Source organism: Sus scrofa, chromosome 10 (assembly GCF_054392235.1).
Source record: "Sus scrofa isolate SSC_HxYL_T2T_F1_AM1 chromosome 10, Sscrofa_HxYL_maternal_Yorkshire_Landrace_v2.0, whole genome shotgun sequence".
NCBI classification, from domain to species: domain Eukaryota; kingdom Metazoa; phylum Chordata; class Mammalia; order Artiodactyla; family Suidae; genus Sus; species Sus scrofa.
This window is the reverse complement of record NC_139392.1, coordinates 68,406,868-68,427,100: the sequence shown is the minus strand read 5'-3', so window position 1 is coordinate 68,427,100 and position 20,233 is coordinate 68,406,868. Positions and strand designations below refer to the sequence as shown.

General features: G+C 38.7%; 1 protein-coding gene across 43 annotated transcripts in view; it reads left to right on the top strand.

Annotated features, from left to right (window-relative positions):
- Positions 1-20,233, top strand: part of ZNF438 (zinc finger protein 438) — a 198,718-nt gene that overhangs the window by 44,403 nt on the left and 134,082 nt on the right. For all 43 annotated transcript variants that reach the window (XR_002336133.2, XM_084980129.1, XM_021064202.2 and 40 more), the window contains 2 exons: positions 3,586-3,645; positions 4,365-4,456. The gene's annotated coding sequence lies outside the window, so the exon portion shown is untranslated. The remainder of the gene's footprint in view (positions 1-3,585; positions 3,646-4,364; positions 4,457-20,233) is intronic.

Genomic DNA, 20,233 nt, shown 5'->3' with positions numbered 1-20,233 from the left:
TCATAATTTATCTGTAGTACTGGGTCTCTGTATTTTTCTGAAAGAAATACAGATTTAAAATATGGTTATTTTTGTCTCCTAAAATTATAGTCCTTAAAGTTTTGTTTTATGGTTGCTAAACTTGAAATTGTTGATTCTTTTCAGTAGTTACTATTTGTTGTAAATCATAGTTTTTAAATATGAGACTATAATATGTGTGAAGGTACGAACATACCTGGTAAGTTCAAAGCAAATTCTGTTAAATCGAAGTTTTTTTAAATTTTCTTTTTTTAATAGTTTAACATGAAAATATTCTAACCCATATATTTCCATAAGTTTTGTCTTTTTTACTTTATTTAGAGTACATTTATTGAATGAAATATTTATAAGAGAAAGTCTGTCAGATAAACTATATATTTAGAAGTCTTTTGAACACTAAATTTAGAGGCTGCTAGATTGCAACCATTTTGAAGTCCATTTCATCCTTGTACAATATAAACTTATCAAAGTAAAAAAAAAAAACAAAACACAAAAAAACACACACAAAAAAACTGGTTCTGTGTATAAATTAAATCTGAATTAAAGATTTCCAACTGACCAAACAGAAGATTTTGAGCGCTCAATTGAAAAACTTCCATACTCTTGATGATTTTACTGAGTCTTCAAGGCCTCAAAGATTTCTAAGATAAGTAGCGAAAAGAGAGAACACGTACTGCCATGCTGGAGTACTTTTTTTATTCAACATCGTCTTTGTCACAAAAATATTTTAGTTTAGTTTCTTTGTGTATATGCATGCATGTTTAAATATTTGTCAGTTTTGATTAAATACTTGTCAGTTTTGCTTATATTTAATTCAATATAATCAAATTAGATCCACATCTTTGGTGAATATAATTGTGAGATGTGTCTGCTTCTACTTTGGTGTTATATTGCTGTTTATATGGTACAGTTGTGAATTATACATGAATCATAACCATGCCCTGGGCCACGGACCAAACCCATACCACAGCAATGACAACACCAGATCCTTAACCGCTAGGCCACTGGGGAACTCCTGTTCCATAATTTTTTAAATTGATAAGAATATTGGTTTTTACTCTGTAATGCTGTACTTGTCCAAAATTTGCATTTGTGTTATCACTGTAGAAACAACTTATCCTCATTACTTATAGGTTCCATTTTGCACATTCTCCCTACTCACAAAAATTTGTAACCCCAAGTCTGTACTCTTGTCACTTTTTTTTTTTTTTTTTTTTTTTTTTTTGGCTTTTTTAGGGCCGCACCCACGGCATATGGAAGTTCCCAGGCTAGGGTACAAATCAGGGCTATAGCTGCTGGCCTAGACCACAGCCACAGCAATGCCAGAATTGAGCCTCATCTGCGACCTATACCACAGCTTTCGGCAACACTGGATCCTTAATCCACTGAGCGAGGCCAGGGATCGAACCCATGTCCTTGTGGATACCAGTTGGGTTCTTTACGACTGAGCCGTGATGGGAACTCCCATCACTTTTGTCACTTTGGTAGTCATTCAGGGACATTTGCAGAGTAGCAAAATTTGGTTTGTTGTCAGCTGAGGTAAAGCAAGGCTTTCTTCTTTTACCTCTCAGACTAGAAACAAGTGTCCTTTTCGTGGTGCCACTTTTTTTGTTTGTTTGTTTTTTTGTGCTTCTTGTTGGTGATCTCACTGTTTACAGTGGCTCCCAGGCAAGGTATTGAAGTGCTGTATATTACTGAAATTCCTGTATATTGTAAGTGCAAGAAGGCTGTGATGTGATGTGTTTTATGGAGAAAAATGCATGTCTTAAATAAACTTTATTCAGGCATGAGTTAGTGCTACTGACTCTGAGTTCAAGGTTAATGAATCAATAACATATATTAAATAAAATGTCTTTATACAGGAACACACATTAACACAAGGTTAACTTTGAGCAGTTGATGAAAATGTTGTAGCCAGAGGCTCAGAGGAACCTAACTGTGTATTTCCTCTAAGAGCATTAGTTTGATATTCACTAATTTGCTGTTCATGGTGACTCTATAGAACTTAATTACAGTGATTAATGAAAAATAACTATAATTTTATCTTTGTTGTTGAAATTCTTAACTGAGTTTAAATAGCTGCTACACCTGTCAGGTGTTTCACATTCTATAAAATGAACTTCCAAGAGCTTTATTTTGGTTCTATGAACTGGAAAAAGACAATCAAACCATTGTTAGATTTAAATGATTTTTCCCCCTTTTTTACATGAAAGATTTAAGTGATTTCCCTTTGATACCTCTCCTGACACTGGTAGAAAGCTGGCATCATTTAAGTGTGAATTTCTTCTGCTAATAGAGCCAACAAAGTAACAGCTGTCACTTGTTGGCTATGTAAACGAGGTACTTTGTCATCAGAACTGAGCAAGATTAACCTAGAGGCCACTCATTTGATCTAAATGACAAGTCATGCTTTATAGAGTAGTAGATAAAATTTCATCTCTGTTGGCTTTTCTTAAATTGATTACCCTTGAGCTGGTCATGGCTGGGGCAGCCTTGACTCTTTTCTTGGATCTCCACCCAAGACTGGGGGATTTAGTCCAAGTGCACTTCCTTTTCCTGCTAGTGGTTCGGGTGCTGACTCTGAGAGTGAGGTGTCCGTTTCAGCCCATCCAGAGATGAATTACTGCTCAGGCTATTCCACATTTAACCACAGGTTAAGTTGACAGCTGGGTTCACTGTGCACACATTTCGCCCTTCTCAGCAAGGTCATGGCAGAGCCTGGAAGTCAACGCTCTGGCTTAATATAATGCTCTCTCTCTCTTTTTTTCTTTTTGTCTTTTTAGGGCCTCACCTGCAGCATATGGAGGTTCCCAGGCTAGGGGTCTAATTGGAGCTGTAGCCCCCAGCCTACACCACAGCCATAGCAATGCCAGATCCGAGCTGCATCTGCCATCTACACCACAGTTCACAGATCCTTAACGCACTGAGCAAGGCCAGGGATTGAACTTGCAACCTCATGGTTCCTAGTCAAATTCGTTTCCGCTCTGCCAAGATGGAAACTCCAACGCTCTCATTTTTAAAAAATCACCAGAAAATGGAAAATCCAGGACAAATTTTGAATTGGGTGGGACACTGGGACAGCGGGCATGGGGTTGGGACTGTCTCGGTCAACCTGACCCATGTGGGCACTTTACCAGACATGTGTCTTTTCAAAAATCTCCCAACCTCAAACTCTAGATGACTATTTTCCCCTTACAAAGGCAGTGCTCTCAGTGTGATTCACTTGTTTGTGACCATTTAGTAATTTGCACAGCATTATGCACATGGAAAAGAATGTGAAGCATTCTTCTTAGTTTTATTCATGTGGCGTTTCTTTTTTTTTTTTTTTAAGAACATCTTCTCTTCCTCTTAAAAATTTTATTAAATTTTGCTTGCCTTTATTTTTAAAGACATATAATACATTTTTAGAATTATTCCTCCTTAAATGAGTTCTTTTGTTAATAAATATAATAAAAATATCATGCAGTAATTAAAAATGGAATTTGGGAATGGAAAGAAGGCAGGTTGTACATATATTTGATAAAAATGGATATTATGATTATGATAAAGCTTTATATTTTGTTACAGGATGAATTAAAAGAATTTCCCATCTGTCTTATGACTCTTTTCTGGAGCCTTGGGACTTTGGTAAGTGACAGGCGTTTTTTGAAGAGATGTTTCTGAAAAGTTAAATGATTTGTTTTGGACAAAGTAGACAATGGAGTGTATCTTACTTCAGCCATTTGCCTTTTGTTCTTCTCTGTAAAACATAAGTAGAAATACCATGTTTACATGAATCATAATGTAACATTCTCTGATATCCAATAAATCATATTTTCCAGGGAGCTCTAGGTTTGTTTTCTTTAATAATTATAATGGGAACATTGTAAGACACAGGAGTTAGGCATATTTCAAAACTTAAAGCCCTAAAAAAACATCGTTTGCAAAGTGGTACCCGGGATTGGATCTTCAAACTGAAAAAAAGGCACTCTTAAAAAATCAGGTGAAGTTCAAATACATTCTGCAGCTTCGATAATAATAACATTCCAACATCTGTTTCTTAGTTTTGACAAACGTGCCATGGTGGTGTAAGATGTTAACTTTAGGGTGAATTGGGTGAAAGGAGCACAGGACCTTTGTAGTATTTTTTTCAACCCTTCTGTAAATTCAAAATTATTCTAAAATAAAAATGTTTATTTAAAGCCAAAAGCAATCAAGGTTTATTTGAAAATCATAATTTGGAAGTAGCTTTTCTGAGTAATAGTTTGAAAATTCAAAATGGTTAATTACCTCTAGAAGCATCCAGATTCTGTCCATTAGAGATGCAGGGAAATATGTGACACTAAGTCTCAGTTTTCTGTTCACAGGCGGTGTGGGATTTCGTTTTCTGGACATTGGCCTGGTGTCTGTGAACATCTCCTTGAACTCCGTTACAGGCTTGCTCTCTGATTCCTTTAAGGTACTTGTGTGTTCTTTTTTGCGGTTTAGTACAACTCTTTCTATTAATACAAGCATAACCTTAAATGGTTCCCAGTGCACTGCTTTTTCCTTTTCCTTTTCTTTTCTTTAATGTACTGTTAGAGCCAAAAAGGCCAGCAGTGTGACTCAGTAGTTTGGAGCGGAGACCTTTGTCAGTATACAGTTCAGTCACACCTATTTGAGCTTCTAGGTCAAGTACTGGACACAGTTGACCTATTGTTAAAAAACATGAATAAAGATGAGCGCAACTCTTAAATAGCCATTGCGGTAGCTGAGCTAGAATAATTGATTGCTGTCTGATAATTGAAACTCTCACTTTCCAAAATGAACTCTGGCCGTATAACTCTCTGAAATTTCTATAAATATTAAAAGACTATAAAAGAGAACTCTGCAGTTTGCCGCAACTATTACATAACTTTTCGTTAATAAAAGTAAAATAGCCATGCTGGCCTTATAAATGGTTTCCTGCTGCTGTTGCCAACTTTAAGGATTTTCGTTAAATTTCATAAAGGGAAATAGAAATACAGTCTGCTTAAAGGATATAAACATTTTAAACAGCAGACATGGGCCCGAATGACTCTTGCAGAAAAATTTTGGAGAATTCTCTTTTGCTTGATGATACTTATTCAGAATTGATGTTATCCATCTCATGTCAGTAGAATTTACATCTTTGCTTCTTCATCATGGAGCATAATTGTGTTAACCTTGGCAGGAAAGTTTAGAAAAAGGGAGGGAGCATTTTTTTTCAGGACAAGTTCCAACTCCATTGATCATGTAATAGTTCACATGTTCAAAAAAACAAAAAACAAATTAAAGAGCCTTTTATTCTACTTCTGTGCTTGCAGGGCTTTCAAATTGTTGTTTGAGACTTTGGAAACATGCTTTACCGTTCAGCTGACTGGCTGTCATTTTATGGTCACCTAAAGTATAAAGGAGAAGAGCTAATAGGTACTACCAGGCACTTTCTTTTTATCTTTTCCTTTTTTTTTTTTTTTTTTTTTTTTTTTTTTGTCTTTTTAGGGCTGCACTGAGGTGTATGGAGGTTCCCAGGCTAAGGGTCAAATTGGAGCTGTAGCTGCCGGCCTATGCTACAGCCATAGCCACGCCAGACCCCCAACCCACTGAGTGAGGCTGGGGATCGAACCTGCATCCTCATGGATACTAGTCAGGCTCGTTAACCACCTATGGGATAGTTTGAAGTTTCCATCATAGATGTGGCAGAGAGGGACACAGATGTCCCCAGGCCACCCCAAGGGCGTGCAGAACCCACTTTTTGGTTCCTAAGGTTACCAGCATCCAGGGAATCCTGCATCCTTGGACACATGCACATGGTAAACTTAAGAACTTCCAGTGTTCTGGGTGAAAGGAGGTCTCATTGCCCTGGGGGACCCAGAACAGGTTCTCCTGGGGTGACAGGCCTGGAGCGCTGTCTCCCGCTCCGCGTTGCTGCCTCACTCTGGCTCATCCTCTGGTCCCCGAGCATGTCAGTTGTTCTCTGTCACCTGATTAATTGCGGAACACTCACTCCCTGTGTGCTGCCTTGACCACGCGCCAGGAACTCTTGGCAGCCCGGGGGAACATGATCTCAGCGCACCTCCTGGTCAGCACTGGGCAATCCAAGTTGTTAGTGGGGGTGAGAACTTGGATTCAGAAGCCAGGACCCATGCCAGGGGCCAGGGCAGGAGTAATTGAGCAGCTGGCACGTGAAACGCAGCTCTAGACTCCATCAGCAGGTCAGGAGTCAGAAGTGGAGTGGCACGTGACTTTGAAAGGTGGTTTTTGAAGGAGATTATGATGGCCAGCGATGGATCTTGTAGTTTGTAGATATCAAATAATTCCAGCTGCTTTTGAAGGAAGCCTAAGAGTGGTGCCAGCTTACTCACAGTGCTCGTTATACTGGACAGAAACCTCTCTGGGTAACTTTTCCTCGTCAGTTCTACCTATGTCTTTCTGTGGCTCTCATTCGCTGTCCCTCTTACACTTGGAAGCATAAGATACACATAAAATTTCCAAAGTCTCTTTTGATGTCCCCTATTCTTCATAGGCTCTGAAAGTTGACGTTCTTCAGGGCTCAGTCTCGGGCTGTCATCTATGTTACTCTCGCTGTGATCTCATATATCCCTAATTTTATTTTATTTTTTATTTTTTTAATTCTTGCTTTTTAGGGCCACATCCACAGCATATGGAGGTTTCCAGGCTAGGGGTCGAATTGGAGCTATGACTGCCAGCCTATGCCACAGCCACAGCAATGCAGGATCAGAGCCACATCTGTGACTTATACCACAGCTCATGGCAATGCTGGATCCTCAATCCACTGAGCGAGGCCAGGGATCGAACCCACAACCTCATGGTTCCTAGTTGGCTTTGTTTCCCCTGCGCCACAACGGGAACTCCTATATCCCTAATTTTAAATGTCATCCTTCCTCCTCAGCTCCTCCCTCCCTCCCTTCCTTCTTTCTTCCCAGCCGCCCACCCGCTGTATCCATGGCATATGGAAGTTTCCAGGCTAGGTAGGGGTTGAATTGGAGCTGCAGCTGTCCGCCTACACCACAACCACAGCAACACCAGATTTAAGCCACATCTGTGACCTACACCACAGCTTGTGGCAATGCCAGATCCTTAACCCACTGAGTGAGGCCAGGGATTGAACCCACATCCTCGTGGACAGTATGTCAGGTCCTTAACCCATTGAGCCACAACAGGAATGCCTATTCCTTTCTTTCCACCACCCCCCCCTCCCAAAAATCGGGAATTTTAGGTGTTTTATTTATTTTTATTTGTTTTATTTTCATTCTTTTTTTAAATGGACATATGATTGATGGAGGACGTTGTGTTAGTTTCAGCAAATAATTCAGTTATACTTATATATCTGTGCTTTTTCCAGATTCTTTTCCCTCACTGTGAAATACTAAGTAGTTCCCCAATTTATTTCTTTACCCTGATCCCTCTTATGAGCCACAGCCTCCTATCTCTGTCTGCCTATTCATCATCTCCATTCTAAATCATCTCCAAAGTCTAAAAAACATTTCAAACTCAGCATATCTGCAGTAGGCTTTTCAACTCCCTTCCGCAAACCTCTTCCTACCTCCTCCTTCTTCCGCTCAGTAAATGGTCCACTCAGTTACTTGGGCCAAAAACTAGAACTCATCATTGACTTTTCACTTGCCTTCTTAACCCACCTCCAGCCTATCAGTAAGGTTAGGATGTGTTCCTTTCAAAATATATCCCACATCTCCCTTGGCTTCTGTCCCCCCGTCGTCAACTACTACCCTAATATCTTAAAATCACCATCCTCAGTTACCTAGGTAATCGTAACAGTCTTCTCACCCACCTTCCCTTTCTCCTTCCAGTCACTGTTCCCTGTCAGAGCAAAAGTGTTGGGAGTTTTTGTTTTGTTTTTCTTTTTCTTAGGGCCTCACCTGCTGCATATGATGGTTGCCAGGCTAGGGATCGGATTGGAGCTGTAGCTGCTGTCTACACCGCAGCCACAGCAACGCCAGTTCTGAGTTGCATGTGTGATCTACACCACAGCTCATGGAAACACCGGATCCTTTAACCCAGTGAGCCAGGCCAGGGATCAAACCTGCATCTTCGTGGATACTAGTCAGGTTCATTACCACTGCGCCACCACAGGAACCCCCTGTTTTGTTTTCTTTTAATGTTAAAACTTACCATCATTCTTCTGTTCGAAGCCCTTCAGTGTTTACCCATCACACTTAGGATAAATCTGTAAGCCTCAGCGTGTTCTTGTAGGCCTTGCCTGTTGTGCCTGCTGCCTTTTTCTCCTCCTACAATCCATCTTGCTCATTGGACTGTAGCCACAGTTGCTTTCTTGCTGTTCCTTAAACTCTCCAAGTGCATTTGGAATGAGATGACTCCCTCCGACTCCCTTCCCCACACCATCCTCCCAACCAGTGGAGCCTTTAGTCTGGCACCAGAGGAGGGAGAGTTAGAGAGGAAAGAACATTTCCATGTGGAGCGGGAGAGGTCACACTTGAAAACTGGCAGCTTTATTATTCCAAGTTTCTTTAACTTGAAGTGCTTTCAAGTGTAAGAGGGACAGGAGACAGAGAGCCCGGAGAAGACCTTCCTAGCATTGATGGGGAGACGTTACAGAAAGATTTTCACAGAGAGCGAGCCCTTCAGTGAGCATCCTGAGGAGTATGTTGGTGACAATTACATCTGCATATACATAGACTGGCTGCTACAGAGGACAGTGGGTTCTTTGTCTCTGACAGTGTCACTTTGAGGCTGAGCAGCCTCTGGGATGTGGTGGAGGAAGATGGGCTGGAGTGGAGGAGAGGGGAGTGGATTTCTAAGACGCCCCAACTCTGAGAGTCTATCATTTTTTTAAGAATCTTCTTTTTTCAGACTCTTTCTCCTGTCTTTGTATTGGAAGTTCTCACCTGTATAGTAAAAGCGCTTCTAGGGGGAGTTTCCACGATTTGAGGTGAAAAAACAGCACTTATCAAGGTGGTCAGGTTGGCCAGTTCCTCATCTATTTCCTTTGAGGTATTTTTCTTTCTTTCATTTTTTAATTTAAATTTTATTTGATCAATATTAAGTCTGAGACAAATCACATATACATACCCAAATTCCCTAATAGATTTTAGTTATTAAACCAAAGTGTACTGAGTCTCAGAAGTAAAGAGCATGTATGATATTTGGAATTCGCATCTGGTCAGAATTTTCTAGAAATGGAAATTTGCTTCCTTCTTACCCTTATACCAGAAGCTTTTTGAGAAGAAGTGACTGTGTTTCACCATGTCGTTGAGGGTGAGACGGCCATTCTCTTATCTTCTCTTGGAAAGGCAAAAATATGATTTGGGTGTTAGAGAATTTTCAGTTTTAAGGGCTTTTGGTTAGACCTGAAAAGTCTACTGATGCAAATTCAAGTCTCTTATAAGCACTGAACTGTTGAACCTGGAATTGGTGATATAGGCAAGAATGACTTTCAAGGTCTCTGTGATCCTGAAGTACTTTGATTTGATTGCTCTGGTGACCACCACGCAAATAACAGGATGACACAACTAGAAGTCCCTCCAGCCTGAGCTTCCTGTCACACCCCCTGCCCTGTCCCCACATGTGCCTGGCCCTCTCTGTGAAATCAGCATTCTGATGAAGACACTGTTGGAGTTCCCGTTGTGGCTCAGCAGGTTAAGAACCCTACATAGTCTCCATGAGGATGTGGGTTCGATTCCTGGCCCAGCTCAGCAAGTTAGGGATCCAGCATTGCTGTGAACTGTAGCACAGGTCACGGATGTGGCTTGGATCCTGCATGGCTGTGGCGTAGGCCTACAGCTGCAGCTCCGATTTGATCCCTAGCCTGGGAACTTCCATATGCTGCAGGTGCAGCCCTAAAAAGCAGAGCAAAAAAAAAAGACACTTTTCTGACTCTAAGGAAAGCCTGAACTCCTGGACCTATTTTCACCTAGAATCTCTTGTTTCTCTGTCTTCTCCAGGCTTCTGACTTTGCTGCCCCCTTTCCCATTACAACTAGCTCTGTCTTTTCCATTTACTTCCTTCTTGGTTACCATTTTGACTTCACCCAAACAGAACTTCTATGCTGACATACTTTTGGAATTACCTCCTATATCAATACTCCTGTTTTGACTTGGGGCAGGGATCCCCCTACGAGGAGATGGACAGCAGTATGTCCTCCATTGTAAAGGTGACATCATCATTGCATGTGTGTCATGTTCTTAATCTCTTGCACTTAGGCAATTAGATTAATTTTTGCACTTGGCCTTAGTAGACGACAAATAGAGCAACACTCCTTTTAAAGCCAGTAATGAACTAATAAAGAAAGGGAGGAAGCAATTCTTGAATGTAGCCCACTTCTCTCTGTCAAATTCAGCTGCTCAGAACAGATCCCAGAACCAAGGCTGAAAGGAAAGAAGTGCTTAAGCTACATACAGTTGATGTTTGAAAGTTCAGACCTTAAAATGGTGTATTAAGTCCACCTAGAGCCTCCTTTTTTTTTTTTTTTTTTTCTTTTTTGTCCGTCCCTTGGCAGTGGAGTTCCTGGGCCAGGGATCAGATCTGAGCCACAGTTGCAACCTATGCCGCTGCTGTGGCAACCCTGGATCCTTAACCCACTGTCCCAGGTCAGGGATCCAACCTGTGTCCTGGTGTTGCAAAGACGCCACAGATCGTGTTGTGCCCCAGTGGGAACTCCTAGAGCCTCTTTATTTACTTGTTTTTCCTTTTAATAATAATAGTAAACACATGAATAACGTACTGTGCTCTGCAAGTTGCTGTATATATTTTAGCTAACTTAACCCTCACGGCAATCCTGCGAGGTCTATATTATTAAAATCCCCATTTAACAAATGGGGAAACTAAGCCTTGGGCACGTTCCAGCATTGCCCTCAGTCACGCAGCTCATTTTGTCACAGCTGGGACACTCAAATGTACCACCACCTGTTATGCTGACCTTTGAGTTCTCTAACTTCTGAATTCTAGGAAACCCTGGTTAACTGGTTTCTCCAACCAGAGTGGGTTAGGAATCACAAGTTTAAATGAGACTATAATGACCTAGCATTCCCATGGTAATGTGTCCCTCTGGATAAAATTATTAGTAAAGAACACAAGGGTTTGTGTGCAGGGGAATTCCATAGGATGCCATCATAGCAAAATAATTGAGAATATATGAGTTCAATAATAGGAAAAATGGTTAGGCTAAAGCACTACTTTTCAAAGTTTTATATGTATGTGAATCCCTGGATATCTTGTTAAAATGTAAATGTTGATTAAGTCCGTGGTGGGGCCCAAAATATTATATTTCTAACCAACTCCCAGGTAGTGCTAATGCTGCTCACTCATGGACCCCACTCTGAGCAACAAAGCATTTCTGTGTGTTCATAGTGTGTGTTTGTTAAGACACATCTGGGACTGGGAGGAGGTGAGTGGGTCCTTTAGGTGCTTCCCTCATCTCATCCTAGTCCAGTCCCTAGTTAAGAATCATGTTTATCAAAATAATTCAGTGACTCTCAGTTATGCTTATAACATAATTAAAAGGAAATTCAAAAATGATATCTGTACTATTATCTCAGCTTAAATGAAGAAAGGTGTGTGTGTGTGTGTGTATGTGTGTGTGTGTGTGTGCGCGTGTGTATGTACTTAGCAAAACTGTGAGGACACATGCAAAATATTAATAGTCGTTATCTTCTAAGTGACAGATTTTCAGGTGGCATATATTTTCATCTTTATATATTTGGCCTTTTCAATTTTCAGTAGTGGGCCTGCATAATTTTCTAGATACAGTTTATGGTTATACTGTTATTACAACTGTCAGGTAACTATATACTCAAACTTAGTTCATGACAGCCTAGCCTTGGAGGAGAGATTTGCTTCCACCCACTTACCTCTCTTCAACCTCCCCCGAAACATCGGCCCCCCTTTTTTTTTCTCAATAGATGTAAAGCTACTTAATGGTTTAGCGGGGGCTTCATTTTAGAGCTTTAGTTAGGTATATACCAACACAAATAATAAAGCACAAATATTTTAAAGAGTAAGGGTAATGAAATAAATGTGTTTTTGTATTCAATTTTTGTAAGTTTTTATATTCAATTCCAAAAAAAAAAAAAAAAAGCTGAAATAAGTACCCTTTACCTTGCTTCCTCCTCTCCTAGAAGAGGAGAAAGCATGATTTTTAGAAGGAAATCAGTTCTCTTTTCAGCCTTTAAAGCTCAGTAACCAAAATTAAAAATGAAGTACCTGGATATATGCCCAGGAGTGGGCTTGCTGGGTCATATGGTAGTTCTATATTTAGTTTTCTGAGGTATTTCCATACTGTTTTCCATAATGGTTGTACCAATTTACATTCCCACCAGCAAGTGTAGAAAGGTTCCCCTTTTTCTACATCTTCTCCAGCATATGTTATTTGTTGGCTTGTTAGTGGTGGCTATCCTAACTGGTGTGAGGTGGTACCTCATTGTAGTTTTGATTTGCATTTCTTTAATAATTAGTAACACTGAGCATTTTTTCACGTGCCTGCTAGCCATCCATATGTCTTCTTTGGTGAAATGTCTGTTTAGGTCTTCTGCCCATTTTTCAATTGGGTCGTTTGTTTTGTTGTTGTTGAGTTGTATGGGTTGTTTGTATATTTTGGAGATTAAACCTTTGTCAGCTGAGTCATTTGCAAAGATTTTCTCCCATTCTGTGGGTTGTCTTTTTTTTTTAATGGTTTCCTTTGCTGTGCAGAAGCTTTTGAGTTTTATTAAGTCCCATTGGTTTATTTGTGTCTTTACTGTCTTTATTCTAGGAGGTGGATCAAACGATGTTGCTGTGATTTATGTCAAAGAGCCTTCTGCCTGTGTTTTCCTCTAGGAGTGTCATATGTCTGGCCTTACATTTAGGTCTTTAATCCATTTTGAGTTTATTTTTGTGTATCATGTTAGAAGTGTTTTAATTTCATTCTCTTATTTTCCCAGTGCCATTTATTGAAGAGACAGTCTTTGCTCCATCATATGTTCTTGCCTCCTTTGTCATAGATTAAATGACCATAGGTGTTTGGGTTTATTTCTGGGCTTTCTGTACTGTTCCATTGGTCTGTATTTCTGTTTTTGTGCTAGTACCATACCATCTTAATGACTGTAGCTTTGTAGTAGAGTCTGAAGTCAGGGAGCCTGATTCCTCCATTTCCATTTTTTCTTTTCATTGGTAATTTGATAGGAATTGCATTGAATCTGTAAGATTAGGCAATATTGTCATTTTGAGTATATTGATTCTTTCAGTCTAAGGTCATGGTATATTTTCCCATCTATTCGTGTAGCTTTATAGTTTTCAGAGTAGAGGTCTTTTGTCTCTTTAGGTAAGTTTATTCCTAGGTATTTTATTCTTTTTGATGCAATGGTAAATGGGATTGTTTCCCCAATTTCTCTTTCTGATCTTTCATTTTTAGTATATACAATCGATTTCTGTGTGTTCATTTTATATCCTGTGACTTTACCAAATTCATTGATGAGCTCTAATAGTTTTCTGTCAGTGTCTTTAGAATTTCTAAGTATAGAATTATGTCATCTACAAATAGTGATAGTTTTAGTTCTTCTTTTCCAATTTGCATCCCTTTTATTACTTTTTCTTCTCTGATTGCCATGGCTTGGACTTCAAGACTATATGGAATAATGTTGGTGAAAGGGAACATCCTTGTCTTGTTACTGATCTTAGTGGAAATAATTTCAGATTTTCACTATTGAGAAGATGTTAGCTGTGGGTTTGTCATAAATGGCTTTTATTATATTGAGGTAGTTCCCCTCTATGCCCACTCTCTGGAGAGTTTTTATCAGGCATGGGTGTTGAATTTTGTCAAAAGGTTTTTCTACATCTATTGAGATGACTATACGGTTTTTATTTTTCAGTTTGTTGATGTGGTGGATCACATTGATAGATTTGGGAATATTGAAGAATCCTTGCATCCCTGGAATAAATCCTACTTGATCATGGTGTATGATCTTTTAAATGTATATTTGTGTGAGGTTTGCTAATATTTTGTTGAGGATTTTTGCATCTATGTTCATCAGTGATATTGATCTGTAATTTTCTTTTTTGTAGTATCTTTGGTCTTGGTATCAGGGTAATGGTGGCTTAATAGAATGAGGTTGGGAGTATTCCTTCCTCTGCAATTTTCTGGGAAAGTTTCGGAAGAAGAGGTGTTAACTCTTCTCTGAATATTTGATAGAACTCAGCTGTGAAGTCATTGTTTTTTGGAAGTTTTTTAATCACAATTTCATTGAAAAAGATACATGCATCTGCATGTTCATCTGTATGTTCATCGCATCACTGTTCACAATAGCCAAGACATGGAAACAACATAAATGCCCATCGACGGATGAATGAATTAGGAAGATATGGTACATATATACAATGGAATACTACTCAGCCATAAAAAGGACAGAATAGTGCCATTTGCAGCAACATGGATGGAACTAGAGATTCTCATACTGAGTTAAGTCAGAAAGAGAAAGACAGACACCATTTTTATCACTTATATGTGGAGTCTAAAATACGGCATAAATGATCTCTTTACAAAACAGAAAAGGTCATGGACGTGTAGGACAGACTCGCATTTGCCAGGGGGAGGGAGAAGGAGTGGGATGGATAGGGAATCTGGGGCTAGTAGATGAAAACTTTGCATTTGGAGTGGATGGGCAATGAGATCCTGCTGTATAGCACAGGGAACTATTTAGCTAATCACTTGTGATGGAACATAATGGAGAATAATGTGAGAAAAAGAATATATATATGTATGTGTATATATATATATATATATATATATATATATGCGTGACTGGGTCACTTAGCTGTACAACAGAATTCACAGAACATTGTAAATTAATCATAATAAAATTAAAAAAATAAATTGCTAATGGCTGGCTGAGGTCTCTGACATCTCTCGTAATATACAAATTATGGAATTAAATTAACCTTCACAATAAAAGTTATCTTTAAAGAAAAAAAAAGGTGAAGTATCTGACTCTTCAATGGAGTAGAGACATAAGTAGCAAGGAGACAGCATAGAAAAGCCTGATTCACTTAATATCTCACCTTTCTAGAGAGGTGGGTATTGGACAGAAAAAGAATTTTGGAACTCCATGCAGGTGTGTTCCTGAGGATCTGGCCAAACACCGAACCATGTGTGCATGGGCTAAAATTCCCAAAGCTGGCAAAGACACTTGTGAGAAATGAAAAATTACCAGGTCACTTAAGATTGAGCACTGGAGGAGTTCCCCTGGTGGTGAAGAGGGTTAAGGAACTGGTGTTATCACTGCAGTGGCTCAGGTTACTACTGTGGTGAGGGTTCAGTCCCTGGCCCAAGAACTTTCACATGCCACAAGTATGGCCAAAAAGAAAAAAAAAAAAAAAAGAGATTTAGCCTTGGAGTAAATGTTCCTCTATATAAGCCCTAAAAAAGCTTAAATTTAAGCATCAGAAGAATCATATTAATCTATAAATAACAACTGTCTGCCAGAAATCCAACACTCTAAGTAAATACAAGAAAATCTAGCATTCAGCCACTAAAAATTCAGTGAATTTTATCCAATCAAACATCACTAGAAAAAGAAGCAGGAGAAAAATCCTATAACTAGGAGCCAACAGAAATAGACCCTGAAATGACAGAGATGATAGAACTAGCAGACAAGTACGTTAAAACAACAATTGTAAATATGGCCCATGTTCATCAATGTAATGAGGAATGAAATGGAAGATAGAAAAAAGATATTGGAACATCCAGAGATAAAAAGATATATATATAGTAACTCAAATGAGAATTTTACTAGATAGGATTAAGTGCAGATTAGATATTTTGGGAGAAAAGTTCAGTGAACTTGAAAACATAGTGAGAATTTATCCAAAAGCATAGAGAGAGAATAGATTTAAAAAGATGAACAGGGTGTTCCTGTCATGGCTCAGTGATTAACAAACCCGACTAGTATCCATGAGGATATGGGTTGGATCCCTAGCCTTGCTCAGTGGGTTAAAGATCCAGCATTGCCATGAGCTGTGATGTAGGTCACAGACCGGCTTGGATCCTGCATTGCTGTGGCTGTGGTGTAGGCCAGTGGCTACAGCTCCCCTTTGACCCGTAGCCTGGGAACCTCCATATGCCGTGGGTGTGGCCCTAAAAAGACAAAAATAAAATAAAAAGAAAAATATGAACAGTACCTTGGTGTCCTGTAGGATGATAACCTCAGATATAACATAAGTGTAGTTGTAGTCTCAGCTTTTAGGGGGAAGGTGAAAGAGAAATAATAGCCTAAATTTCCCCGAATTTGAAGAAAATGTTAACCCCTGGATCCAAGAAATTCAGCATACCCCAGGCAAGATACACACACACACCAAGGTACTACAAGAAAATTGCTGAAAATTGTTGATAAAGAGAAAAATATTAAAAGCAGGCAGAGGGAATAAAAAGTTATTACAAACAAGGGAACAATGTCAAGAATGGCAGCAGACCTGTCATCAGAAACTGTGCACACAGAATGCAATTTAGTGGCAATTTTCAAGTGCTAAAAAATGTCAACCTAGTATTCTATAGCCAGTAAAAAAACTTTAGAAAGTAAAGAAGAAAAAAAAAATAAGGGACAGGTAAGAACTTTTTTAGACAAAAACTGAGACAACTCATGGTCAGCAGACTTATAATAAATATTAAAGGAAGTCCTTTGGGCAAAAGGAAAATGGTACCAGGTAGAAGTTTGAACTATGCAGAGGAATAAAGAATGCTAGAAATGGCTCATATGTCGATAAACAAAACTTCTCTTCAGAGTTCCCGCTGTGGCACAATAGGTTAAAAATCTGACTGCAGTGGCTCAGGTTGCTGTGGAGGTGTGAGTTCAATCCCCAGCCCAGTGCAGTAGGTTAAAGGATTTGGTGTTGCCGCAGCTACAGATCAGATTCAGTTCTTGGCCTGGGAACTTTGATATGCTGTGGGTGTGGCCGTAAAACATAAATTAAGAAAAAAATTCTTCCTGTTTTAATTTCTTTAAAAGGTAACTGGAGCTTTAAAGAAAAAAACAATGCTAATGTCTATCTTGTGAGATATACTGTGTATAAAAATAAGATACATGACATCAGTGGCTCAAAGAATGGGATGGGGGAAAGGAAGCATGCCATAAGGGTCTTATACATGAAGTGGTATATTTCTTGAAGGTAAGTTGTCCTAAGTTAAAAAGAGTATTTACTGAGTTCCCATCGTGGCTCAGTGATTAACGAACCCAACTAGTATCCATTAGGACGTGGGTTCAATCTCTGGCCTTGCTCAGTGGGTTAAGGATCTGGCATTGCTGTGAGCTATGGTGTAGGCGGAAGATGCAGCTCAGATCCCTAGTTGCTGCGGATGTGGAATAGGCTGGTGGCTACAACTCTGAATCGACCCCTAAACCAGGAACTTCCATATGCCAAGGGTGCAGCCCCAGAAAGACAAAACGACAAAGAAAAAAAAAAAAAGAGTATTTACTAAAATCATTTTTAAAAGAGTTTTAACTAATAAAATAATGATGGATATGAAATGAAACCCTAAAATATAATTCAACAGAAGACAGGGAAAAAGGGGGGAAAAACCAAAAATAGGTGGGACAATTAGAAAACTTATAATAATATAGTAGAACTACAATCAGCTCTATCAATAATCACATTAAATGTAAATGTCTAATCCAGTTTGAAGGCAAAGATTGCCAGAGTGGATAAACCAAAATAACTCTCAAAATAGATTAGAAATAAAAGGGTAGAAAAAGTATACAGTGTAAGCACTAAGTATGAGAAAATAGAGTGGCCATATTAATATCAAAGTGGGCGTCATAAAAAGTGATACTAATAAGGTTAAAGAGGGACACTTCACAATGATAAGTGGGTTAATTCATCAAGAAAATAATCAAATTTAAGTGAGACCAATACTAAATTGTCTGGAGTTCCTACTAGGGCACAGCAGGATCAGCCGCGTCTGGGATACAGGTTTGATCTCTGGCCCAGCACAGTGCGTTAAGGATCCAGTGTTGCTGCAGCTGTGGCTTAGGTTGCAACTGTGGCTCAGATCTGATCCCTGGCCCAGGAACTCTATGTGTTGTGGGGTGGCCAAAACAGAAAAAGAAAAAAAAATACTACATTTTCAAAATATATGAAGCAGAAACTGATAGAACTGAAGGAAGGCATTGACAAATCTTCAATTATTATTGGAAATTTTAATACCCATATCAGTATTTGATGGAAAAAGTAGGAGTATCAGGAAGGATATAGATGCATTTAACAACACTGTAAACCAGCTTGACTTCATTGACATTTATAGAGCATTCTACTCAACCCTGGCAGAATGTACATTCTTTTCAAGTGTATGTGGAATATTCACCAGTATATCCCACCATATGCTAATATATAAAACAAGTCTCATTGAGTTTAAAATGATGGAAATAAGGCAGCGTATATCCTAGGACCACACCATTAAGTTAGAAATCAGAATAAGAAAGATAACTGGAAAATCTTCAACAGTTGTAATTATACCACATTTTCTACTAACACATTCGTCGAAAAAAGGAAGGCGTGATTGAAAGATATTTTGAAATGGATCACAATTAAAACACATCAGAATTCCTGGGATATATGTGAAACTTGCTTATGCAAATCTATAAATGCAAATATTAGAAAGGAAGAAAGTTGTAAAATAATCTAGATGTCCTCCTTAAGAAGTTAGAAAAAGAGAAAGTGAAAACCAAAGTAACCAGAAGGAAGGAAATAATAAACAGAATAACAGGAGTTGATGAAATAGAAAACAGATAAACAGTAGAGATAACAGCAGTCTTTATGAAAAAATGATTAGTAGCAATTAGAGTCTCTTGCTGTTCTAATAAAGAAGAATAAAGAGGAAATATGTTACTAAGTATAATAACGGGGCTGAAAGAAGGGACATCACTACAGATTCTACAGAAATTAAAAGCATATAGAAAGAGTATTACACACAGCTTTTGGACGTACATTTGACAACTTTGAAGAAATGGATACATTCCTTGGAAGACACAAAGTATGTAATGAAGCTGACTCAGGAAGAAAAAATTAGGGTAGCACCATATGTATTAAAGAAGTTTACATTCCTAGTTAAAAACCTTCTCACACAAACAAACCAAACCAAAGCCAAAAAGAATTCCAAGCCCATACATGTTTTAACTGATGAATTCTATCAAATATATGAAAGAGAAATAATTCAGGAAGTAGAGGAAGAAGGAACACTTCCCACCTCATTTTAGGAGGCTGCCATTATGCTAATATCAAAACAAGGTAAAGACATTAGAAGACAAAACAATGAACAAAATATCGTTCATGAACATAGATGAAACATTTGTTAACAAACCATTGGTAGGTCCAGTCCAGCAGGATGTAACAAATGGGTTTGTTCTAAGGGATGCAAGTTTGGTTTAAAACCACAAAATTCGCTTGCATAAGGTATCACTTTATCAGGCAAAAAGGGAAAACTATATGATTCTGTCAACAGTTATGGGAAAGAGCAATTGTGATGAAATCTCCCAAAATATTTGGAAGAGAAGAGGATTTTCTTAACCTGATGAGAGACATTGACACCTAACTCTAGCTGAAATCCATTCAGTGTCAAAAGATGGAGGGTTTTCCTCCTAAGATAGGACACAAGGCAAATATGCCCATCTCCTGCCTCTAATACGGTGATGGAGGCCCTGGCCAGTGTAACAGGCAATAAAAGAAACAAATGGCATACAGTATGGCAAGGTAGAAACAAAATATCTTTATTTGCAGCCAACATGATCATGTGTAGAGAAAATGCTAAGAAATCTCCCAAAAGCCACTAGAATTTGTCAGCAAGATTGCAGGACACAAAGTCGATATACATATTCAGTTGTATGTATATATACCGGCAATGAAACTTTAGAAATTGAAATTTAAAGTTTATATCAAAATGCAGAAGACCTAAAAAGTTAAAATATTTACAAGAACAATATTAGAAGGTTTTTAGTACCCAATTTCAAGACTTCCTCTGCATTTTAAGCTGCTTCTTTAAAGCTACAGGATCAAGGCAGTGTTGTCATCCTAAGATAGATAGATATATATATATTCCATTGATATATATATATATCAATGGAATAGATATATTATCAATGGAATAGAATAGAGAATCCAGAAATAGACCCACCCATATATGGTCAGTTGATTTCTGACAGTGGTGCCAAGTTAATTCAATGGGGAGAGGATAGTCTTTTTAACAAATAGCACTGGAACACCTGGATATTCAAATGTAAAA